This window comes from Dreissena polymorpha, chromosome 8, assembly GCF_020536995.1.
Source record: "Dreissena polymorpha isolate Duluth1 chromosome 8, UMN_Dpol_1.0, whole genome shotgun sequence".
Classification (NCBI taxonomy): Eukaryota; Metazoa; Mollusca; class Bivalvia; order Myida; family Dreissenidae; genus Dreissena; species Dreissena polymorpha.
The window spans coordinates 47093745-47103006 of NC_068362.1; the positions used below are offsets into that span (position 1 = coordinate 47093745).

Consider the following 9262-nt stretch of genomic DNA (forward strand, 5'->3'; position numbering starts at 1 on the left):
ATATTTGTTTTGGATTGCTGTTTTTTGCTTGAAGAAATGCCTTCATGATATTGTCATTTAAGTGAATGTTCAATTGTTTTCAGAACAAATGTTCATGCTAAAGGGACAAGTACATATAAAGACAGGATAACATTTTACCCTATTTCTATACAGTTTGTGACCAGAACATAAAGAATGAATATGATTTGGCATTGGGCATGAATTTAAACAACATGAAAATGTATTTTATTTCATACAGATTGTGTACTGTGTTTTACGCTTTCAGAGATCAATTCATCAAGTATTTTTGTAAAAAGTATATTTTTCTTCGAGTGAATATACATAACACATTTGATCATGTAGATTAGTAGCATTTTTCGTCCCAGGTTAGTATTATCAAGAATATTTTTATTGAAATGATAATGTTGCATTGGTCTCTTTTCAGTACTCGTTTTACATGAGCCGGATAGAGGACAGACTGTACATATAACCTCGAAGCGGGCATAAAACCATATAGCTACAGACACCAACTCAGACACATTTCAATTCACAAGGTAACTAGTTTACAACAACAATCATCAATAAGCTTTGATCCTATAACTTCATTACAGTGGCAATATAAATTTTAGGCCAGCGTTACCGCAGGTAAGTATTTATGTAGTTCTTTGCTAAAAATGCTATTAAATTATGAATTAGTACTGAAAATAAGCCATATCAGACATAGAATAACGTATAATACGTATCAAATATGTTTTGGACACGACATTTATAGTCAAAATAGTAAGATGGATTAACATGGACTTGGAAGCTGCCATCGTTGGGAAAATCAAGAGTGAGGTACAATTATTTAATCTACGAAACAAATGGTTAAAAAGTTATGTTTGAAATTACCGTTGTTAAACAAGTCTGTCATACAGTCTGAAGCCATTATCTGATCGAAGTGATATTGTGGTAACAATCAGAAAATTGTATTGGTTTGACTGTTCATTCATTTCTCAAGATTTGGCAATATAACACTTTAGCCCCCCGCCAGAGGTGTGAATAAAAAACTGAATGAACACAATGGGCTCATTCCGTGTGCATATCCACCCCTCTGGCGGGTGCTAAAGTGGTATTTTGCCCAAGATGTTATTATGTTTAGACTAAACTTCGATTATTGACGATTTTAACAGTGTACGAATCAGTTTCCAATATTATATCTCTACTGTATAGCATGTATAAAACAAATAAAAACTTCAAAATATCTATTGCTTTAACAAAGTTGACTCAATGAAACAAATAATATGATCTTAGCATAATAGATCTATAACAGTGATCTATAATGTATGTTCATCAGAGATGCAGACAAGATGTGCATCAGCAGATACAGATGAACACCCAAGTTGCAACAGTAACAAGAAAGAGCCTCAGACTAAGTATGTATATATGTATATATGTATGTATAGAACTATTCGTGGACCTAGTTTCACTTATATAAGCTTAAATTTCAACTTTAAGCTATATACTGACAATGTCATATTCTTTAAATTGAAATTATTTGCTAACAATTAAACGGACATACTGAACCAATAGAATCCTATCATTGTTTAACAATAACCATAATAAATTAGCTGATGGCTATCAATAATCAAAATCATTCAGAACAATGCTCATCATTTTTGTAAGTAGTTAATAGAGTTAACCAATAAAAACAAAAATATTTAAACACATACAGGTCACTGAGCGAGGTGCAGATGGTGTAATATGCCATACAGAACAGCTTGGCAGACAAACACGAAAAGTTCTACGAAAGAATCACAGTACAGATTATTACCTGATATCTTATATGAATGATAATTAATTATTATTTGCTATTTCCTCGTCGAAAAAGAAATTTGCAATGTTTTAAACTGTTACCGGTTAATATCGAACTGTTGACCGGTCAACAGTTTGAATTGTTGCCCGCTGGAATAATGACGTCATTTCGTCGAAAAAATGACGTCATTTTACAGTTAAACAGTATACACTTATTCCATGGATGCGCGGTGAACAGTCAAAACTGTTTCCCAAGGTATCATGGATGACTTTGGTACTGTTGCCCGAGGCCGATAGGCCGAGGGTAGCAGTTCCAAATGTCAGCCCTGATACCGAGGGACAACAGTTTTGACTGTTCACCAAGCATCCATAAAATAAGTGTTTTATTACCTGATCAAATTTCCAACATAGAAATAACAGCAAACTAAATTTTTATTTACACACAACAGTTATCGATAAAATAAATAATTTTGACTGTTTAACTGTAAAATGACGTCATATTTTCGACGAAATGACCTCATTATTCCAGAGGGCAACAGTTCAAACTGTTGACAGGTCAACAGTTCGATATTCACCGGTAACAGTTTAAAACATTGCAAATTTCTTTTTCTACCAGGAAATAGCAAAAAATAATTAATTATCATTTATATAAGACATCAGGTAATAATCAAAATTATTTTATTTTATCGATTACTGTTGTGTGTTAATAAAAAATTAGTTTGCTGTTATTTCTATGTTGGAAATTTGATCAGGTAATAAAACACTTATTTCATGGATGCTTGGTGAACAGTCTAAACTGTTGTCCCTCGGTTTGGGAAACAGTTTTGACTGTTCGCCGCGCATCCATGAAATAAGTGTATACTGATATTCTCATTAAAAAAATCCAAAAATGAGTGGGTACAAATGAGGCTATTACCTAAACCTTGTTTCAAAAATATTATATAAGCATTGAAATTATATATTTCGTTTACTTTTTGAATGGTTGTTCCAATGCTGTTAAACCCATATAAACAAACAAGGAACCAAACTATCAGTGTATGACTCAAAGATATACAAGCACAAATATAATGAAAACATTTATATTTAATCTGTTAATTTCCTAAGTTAAGTAATTTGCGATAATGGTATCTCTAACTCTTCTCCCATTCGATACAGCCTAAAACATCCCTCCCTTGGCAACCTCTTCTAAAGGTTCAGGATCCACTGCTGGTTCCCCTACATCAATCGCAGATTATGAAGAACAGCACAGGCAATGATGATGCGTCTGACCTTGGCAGGCTTTATTCCAATCTGTTATAAACAGAAATTGGAGGAATAAATTGAAAAATAATGTTACTTCAAAAGACATTGTTAAAAATGTTGTCAAATTTGTACCCAATGCTTGATGCAGAGTAAATAGTAACAACTACTTTTTTCCCCGAGTGTAACAATTTACTAATATCTTATGTATTTATTATGAGCTCTAACAGATACACAAAAAGATATCTAAAAATGTATAAATTGTTTTAGCTGGCATTCAGTAATGTATCAGTACTTTACAGTAATACGAGACAGTTGTGTATAATGCTGTTACATTGACTTGTTCAAAATCAGTTACATTTATTCATATTTAGAATATTCAGCATATTTTTCCGTCTATTAGTAAGTTGAATTTAAGAATTGAAGTGTGTCTATGGCATGCAAAAATAATGTTAAGTTATTTATAACTTTTTTTCCAACTCTTAGACTTGATATGCCTAGAAATATATGATGATGTCGATTTCCATTAACAATCTTTGTTGATTAAATACATTTTTTTTATAACCTTCAATAAATTGTATCATTAATAATATAAGCAATTTCCTTACATACCTCACCATGAAGGACATGAAAGGTTCGCTTCCAAAACCCGAAGGCCCTTTCAATACTGTTTGGTGCCTATGTGAGCAGTTTTGTACTTTTCCTGAGCTTCTGACTCTGTGAAAACAGTTATAAATATGTTGATAGTTTTAATACTGAACTATTTTATTGGAAAAATGTTAGTACTTAGAGAATCAAGGAAAATCTATTTTCATAATTATATGTGTTGTGTATATGCTTGGCATACATGAAAGTTGTTTTGTGTGTTTCGTTTTGTTTTGCAGTTTATGAAAATAAACACGGCAATTTTCAACCAAAATGTGTGTTTTGCTGGATACATAAGATATGTATCGCTACATGTACCGGAACATGCCAATGTGACGTTGTTTTAGACTTATTCTGCGGAGAAAACGGTATTCCTTGACATGTGCGTGCTCAACAACAGTTGTTCTAAAAGTTGTCCGTGTATACCAGCCATGTGCGTGCTCAACAGCAATCGTCAAAAACAATCGAAACTCAACTTTACCTTGAAAATAATGCCATTAGCAATCGATGTATCCATTTTGGCCAGTTTCAATGCGTCCGCATGAACAACTGGTACTTAAACAGTACTAATTAGTGTGAACACAGTTATATTGTTGTTTGTCCGTGTACAACAGTAATTAACGGTTCAGGAAATCTCAAAATATTCCATGAGTAATCTCCACACTCAGACCAACGAGAGGGAAACGGTTGATACTCGATGAAACCGCGTCCGGCTGGCCCTATGATAGGCGTCATCCGATTAAAAACAAGTAAGTAATAAGGAAGATGTACCTGTTTAAACACTCAAATTTTCCATCTTGTCGAGGCATCGGCGGCCATGTTTTCTCAATTCTGACCACGTGATTCCCCGCATTGTTTAAGATCAAGCATCTTTTTTTTTCTAGCCACAGGAATTTAAAGCTGGTTCGGTGGCTGTGGTATAGTGGATGGGGTGACTGCTAACTGGCTTAGTCACTGGGAGTTCTCTGTATTGATCCCTTAAGTGGAAGCATTCTTTAGATAACCCTAAAGACATACTATGGCGTACCATTTGGGTTGAAAGTCAAAAAGACATACAAGGTAAAAAGAGAAATGTAGGTCGAAGTACAATAATTGTATGCCGACATACAAATATATATACACTTCGAAATATATATTTGTACGTCAAAGTACAATTGTACTTCGACATACATGTTTGTACTTCGACGTACACATTTTCTGAACAGCCAATCAAAACACTTGTCTCTTGAGCCGCTTTTCCTTCAGATTTATTCATAATAATTGTTTAAAATCTCTTTTTTAATTGAGGACAAAATGAAAACAAAAATCAGAATGGCAAAAAAAAACCTAGAATTTTCAAGTATGTAATGCATTGAAATAGATGATATACATATTTGAAGAAGATTCAATTGTTACCTTTTTAAAATTAAAATTATTCAGCATATTGTGAGTATTTATTGATCATGTGGGGAGGTATCACGACTGTCCAGCGCATTACTGTGTAGGAAATTCCCAACGGTAACCAAATAGTTACCAAACATTCACGGGATAAATAATGTATATAACCTCCCCGTTGGTCGTATTTTGTAATAACCATAACTTGCATAAGTCAGAGGTTAATTCCGCTACGCCAGGTCAATAAGTACGCACAATATCTATGAGTTAGCGGTCGATAGTCGCATAATTTGGTATTAACTATAATATTAATAATGTTTAATAAATACGCACAATATCTATGAGTAAGCGGTCGATAGTCGCATAATTTGGTATAAATGATAATAATGTTCAATGTCAAATATCTCTAAAAGCAACAGTTGTAAGGTGTCTTCTGATTGGCTAACACTCAAGGGTCGGTGAAAATTGTACGTCGAAGTACATTTCTCGTTCTACCTAGTAGGTATTGTAGACTTTCGACGTCATGGCATGTCATATAGACTCTTAGTACTGGTCCTACCCAGGAAACAGTTTGTTTCATCAAATGTCTCAGTTCAACTTGACAGCTTGCTAAAGAAGTTGCATTTAGCATACAGTGCACTGATTTAACATAATCAAAATCATGTGATGTGTCAAATCAATTTTTGATTGACAAAATTGACAGTTTTTTTTTATTTAATCCAATAAGTTTTAGACTGTCAAATAACACACACTACGTATTGAAAGCCATACCTGGAGCTTTCGTCTGTATGTTGGGAAACATTGACACCGCTCATTGTCTTCTTATTTATTATCAATGTATAATTATGTGTAACAGCATAACAACATACTTGTTTCGCAATTGAAATATTAATAAATACAGGTATCTTGCAGGTTTCTAATTTTCTTTCGCAAATTATTGTTGAATAGTTTAAATTTTGTCGCTACTAAAAAACTAGCCATTTTGTAGCAATTCTTAAATCACAGTCTAAACTGCATACACTTAGCTCTATAGTTACAATTTGAATGCAAATATTAGAATGCATCATGTTATATCATCCATATTTTTTTTTAAACATTCAAATAACACATAACACACTACATGTATAAAAAGGTATGTGGTATTGTGTGGAGATACAAAACACTTCACATCATTTATTTGCTTATAAAATAATACATGTAGTTACAAAATAAGTAATACTAAAACACTGTCATCAAACTACAGTACAAGAATATTAACGTATATGAAATTACAAAGTGGTGTTATTTTATTACCTTTTACAAAATTAACAATGCTGGTTCTGTACTAGCCATAAAACATTTATCATGGATTAACAAGTAACAACCAATTTATTAATTACACAATAGAATAGAAATCATATTAAATGCATTATGCATTTACTTAACAAGCAATTTGCTACTGTTTAGAATTACACTACTGTTTAGAATTACACTATCTTACTAAAAATAATCACAAAAGGTACTTAGTGCTTTTACATACTTGTGGTAAGTTTTGTATTACTAGTTTGGCATTTATTGGCAGACAGTTGTCGATATACAGACTAAATATGGATGGGAACTTTCATATTGTTTCAGCATAATTGCCTTCCCATTGTTAATGTAACAACCCTTTGACATTGTTTGCACATCTGATCTTATTAAGCCATAGCTGAATTTTGTTTATAGATAGACTGATATAGACTTCAAAGTTCTATAAAAGTTCACACATGTCCCATCCAAGTAAACCAACAGAACCAATAAAGATCACCACAGATAATAACTGTGTGTATAGCTTGGAAATTTTGACAGTTCAGGAATCCCTCCTTTGTTGATTTCTGTAAACCAAACTGTCAGTTTTGATGGATAGAATGGCTTGTGTGATGCCCAGCTCTTGCCTTGGCAGAACAGATTCTAAAAACGGAAAACCAACAAATATCTTAAAATTTGGTCAATAATGCAGACAATTTATAAATGTCTTGTTTGTTTATTTCGAATCTGGAAGATTTTTTACGTAAGATTGTGGTACGAAAATCCAACGGTATTGGATTTTGTGGTTTTAAGCCTAAACTTATTATAGTGATATGTAACCTTTCGGGATATCGGTAAAGTGCGCGCAGACGAAGCGTAAATACGTTACAAATTAAAGCTAAAAGACTAACATGTTAGATCTGAATATCTTTAAATTTTGTGAATACATGTGTTTCTGATGGATAACAACGACAACTTACCAGAATATTGCTCATGATCAGACGTAAAACTTCTTTCTGAGAGCGAATGGAAAATGCGTCACGAATTCTGACAAATAAACAGTAGGGTGTCGTTATTGAAATACCGCGAGAATACTGGAAGATTAGAGATGCCAACTTTAATGTTTAAAACCAATACTTTTTAACAAGCGTTTGTGATTTGTCAGGATAATAATAACATTAAGATATCGATATCAAAGCAAATAAATTCGAAACAAATCTGAGATTCGGCAATATATTTAAGACGGGTTATGTTGACGTAAATTGTGTTTGGTAAAGACTGTCACTATATGTAGTGAACCAGTCTTCGGCTTATACCCACTGAAGATGAGTATTCAGGGGAGATAATTGAGTAATGACTTAATTCTGGAACGGTTGCGAAGAAAAACAAATAATGCGATAATATTAAGTGCGATTCGCTACACAATTATGATGTCATTGATATATTTTTTCCTGAGCTATGTATTTACATGTGATTTAGCATATGTCAAAGTGTTTTTGGTTTGTTCAAGGTCATAAATAGCATCGCGAAAATATATGTCGCGTGGCAAATTTTTTTTAGATGCATCCATATGTGGTTTTCTTATGTAATTTTATGTCTAAATTTCCATATGTATGAACGGTCAACGCCCGCTTCGCGGGCTTTTGCCCGTATAATAACTAGGTTTAAAGAAACAAAATACTGTTCTCACTATGTAATTTTGACCAAGGGGTAAGAGACACAGTGAAATTTTGCTTGCGCCAATATGTCACTCACTCAGCCAAGCGATTGAAAAATGCAAAACAGCAATGCTGGTCCTAGAAATGTGTTCAGGGTGGATGTCTTTTATTTAAGAGGATGTCCGGCTAGCACAGTGTTTGGTACACTCGCTAATTACCTAGGGTTCAATTCCTGTTCCCAGTAGCATGCGAGATTTGTTGGTGGTAACCATACCGTACAGGTGGGGTTTCCTCCGGGTACTCCAGCTTCCCCCACAACACAGGACCACATCAAGATTAGAAATATCTTTAAGTTACAAGTATAAAACTTGAAATTGCAGCTATAATTCAACTTTCCCGAGTCTAGAAAGTTAATTAGGTGGGAGTGCTGAGGTACACACCGGGCCCACACATAATGCATCCTCTGGCTGGGAAAGGATGTCATTTAGTTTGAAATACACAGACTTTTCTTTTGCCGTTAACCTTAAATTATGACACTGGTTTCCGACATGAATGCCTAATTTTTCAAAGCAAGACTCTTTTTTCATCAGCACTGAAACTTATTAGATTTATTTGAAAACCACCAATGTGCTTTTTATTCTGTTTTTCTTCCATCCAGATGTTATTTTGTTGCGTCTATTGTAACGTTTTTACCTTAAATGCACGCTTTTGGAAAGTGCCTGTTCTATCATTCAGCCTTGTCTGTGTTTGTGACAGTAAAATAATTACCTTAATGCATAAATACCACGTAATTTTAACCAAAGATCTTTCAATAAACAATTAAAAGATATGTAACTTAAGGCAGACGCAAATGGTTACAACAGAGATTCCAGAGTTCCAGACTCAAAAGTTTTTTCAAACTACAATAATAAACAGGGTTTTTTTCCACTTTTTGGGAAGATAGCCCATGGCTTTAGAATTGGGAATTTTATCGGCATTTTCATGAAATTGGGAAAATAAATTCATTAGCCTTTTTTTCCACAGGAAAAGTCCACTGATTAGGGAAATACTAAATTTGATTTAACTCTTTATAATCATTCAAATTATAAGAAAAAAATCATATAATACTTTGTTAGATGTAATTGAATTAAAATTGAGATAAAATACACATAAGACTTCTTTCTAAAAAAAAAAAAAAATTTTTTTTTTTTTTTGGAAATTGGGAATTTTGGGCCACATTTTGGGAAAAAAGTATACTTTTTGGGATTGGGAACATAGCCGAATTTCGGCTATAAAATCGGGCCAAAAAAAACCCTGATAAAACACTC

At 33.3% G+C, this 9262-nt stretch overlaps 1 long non-coding RNA gene across 1 annotated transcript; it reads left to right on the forward strand.

Annotated features, from left to right (window-relative positions):
- Nucleotides 1-236: 236 nt before the first annotated feature.
- On the forward strand, nucleotides 237-1784 carry LOC127843140 (uncharacterized). Its single transcript, XR_008032106.1, has 3 exons — nucleotides 237-533; nucleotides 1316-1394; nucleotides 1694-1784. It is a non-coding gene; the product is annotated as an uncharacterized LOC127843140 (long non-coding RNA).
- Nucleotides 1785-9262: the final 7478 nt, after the last annotated feature.